Genomic DNA, 1,865 nt, shown 5'->3' on the forward strand with positions numbered 1-1,865 from the left:
AGCCCTCGGGAAGATCACCCAAACTGCCGCGGGTTCTCATCCTGTTGATGACGGCAAGACGAAAAGGAAAGGTCAAACCCTGACCTAGCAAAAATCGCGCCAAATGGAACCAAACTTGTGATGCATACTACGACATCGTATATCAAAGAATATGCATGCTCAAAGGTATGGTGCAAAATGAACAATAGAGTATGCATACTGTATCAACAAGTTTCAATGAATGCAAAGCAGGTCAACAGGACGTTACTGCTTAAACAGATAGCAAGAGATCTGTGTATAAGTGAACAGAGAATCCTGTATCGCGCACAATAAGTAAGTCAGCAAAGCTTGTGCTGTTGCTTTTGTTTGTGCATTATGTTGCGATGCTTAACCTCTTACATTTACTCAAATTGATATCATGCAGATATTGCGTAGAAGACTGAGGGACATGAGAGGCGGCGAACTTAGAGCTCTGTCATTGTTCAATGGACTCAGAAAGCTCTTCAAATAATTGGACCGGCTATATTATTTTGGCGGAAGATCTTAGTGGACAGTTTTGAGTTCTGCAATAACATGGTAATTCTTAACCCGCTCTCTATTTCAAACCACTTACAGCTGTTGATTGCTGCATTTTTCACTAGCCACTTGATGCGTCAGTTTCAGGTCCTTCGCTCGTCAGTTTCAGCTTGAGCTCCAATATTTTTACATACCAAATCAGATTGCAGTATCAGACATGTTTCTTATTTGGAGAAGCAACTGGGTGCTGGAAAGGAGTTGAAGTTCAGGAATGGATAGTTGTACATTGTAACTGAGCAGCCAGAGCTTGGCATATACGCATGTGCTTCTGAAGCGCGTTGTGAATCGCTTTGCTTGCAACAAGCCAACAATGTACCACTCCACCATTGAGTTGTTTTTACGCGAGGAAGGAGCCTGGCATTCTGGTCGCCACTGTGTTGTGCTCCTCCATATATCTATCAGTTGTTTGTTGTTTTCCTCTATGCATTGCAGGTGATAAGAAAGAAGTATGTGCGTTCAACTCCAAACGTTAGTAGACAGAGCGGCATGTGCGCGCAACTCCAAACATTTATGCTTCGTGCTCTAACGAGGAATCAGCTTGTTTTTTTTAGAGGAATCCAGCACCAGAAGCTTTTTTTTTTTGAGAGGAAGCACCAGCAGCTTGCTGGATGAACTAAAAAATAAGGCCGAGGAAGGCGGAACGGCCCAATCTGATCCGTTGTTTACGCCGAGACCTGTCCAAGTTCTCCTGGTCGAATCGGCCCGATCGCGGACTGAGGGGCTGTATCCGATTCAGATTTTTTATATATATTTATTTGTTTAATATTTGCAAAAATGCATGCCCGTTTCAAATTTTTGCAACACTAGGTGACCGTTGCCCGCTGAACGGGCGAGAACAAGGTCTCACTCGTTCAACGGGTGAGATCTTGTGGGCCCGGGCAGAGAGAGTAAGGTCTCGCCCGATGAGCGGGCGAGATCTTCCCTGGTGCGTAGCCGGGCGGGTCCATCCAAAAGGTCTCGCCCGTTGAGTGGGCGAGATCTTTTGGGTATTAAATCCGGCTGCGCCGGCCTTGCCGACGTCACCTGTCATTTCTTCCCAATCCACCCGAGAGAAGAGAAGAGAAGAGGAGAGGAAGGGAGAGGAGGGGAGGAGAGGGGAGGGGAGAGGAGAAAATTGTACGGCGAGGCCCTACTGGAGAAAAGAGGTATGTTTTTTCCTCAATTTTTTTTTACAAACCCGATAGGATAGTCACTAGTGCTAGATTTTGACCTAGGTTAGATGGTAGATCTAGAATTTATTTACAAACCTGGTAGGATAGCCACATGATCTAGGTTAGAATGTAGATCTAGTTTTAGAATTAGGGTTAGAT

At 45.1% G+C, this 1,865-nt stretch overlaps 1 long non-coding RNA gene across 1 annotated transcript; it reads left to right on the forward strand.

Annotated features, from left to right (window-relative positions):
- The first annotated feature begins 203 nt into the window (after window positions 1-203).
- Window positions 204-941, forward strand: LOC133883333 (uncharacterized). The gene is made up of 3 exons (XR_009902856.1): window positions 204-312; window positions 404-555; window positions 637-941. It is a non-coding gene; the product is annotated as an uncharacterized LOC133883333 (long non-coding RNA).
- The last annotated feature ends 924 nt before the right edge of the window (window positions 942-1,865 follow it).

This window comes from Phragmites australis, chromosome 10 (assembly GCF_958298935.1).
Source record: "Phragmites australis chromosome 10, lpPhrAust1.1, whole genome shotgun sequence".
Taxonomy (NCBI): domain Eukaryota; kingdom Viridiplantae; phylum Streptophyta; class Magnoliopsida; order Poales; family Poaceae; genus Phragmites; species Phragmites australis.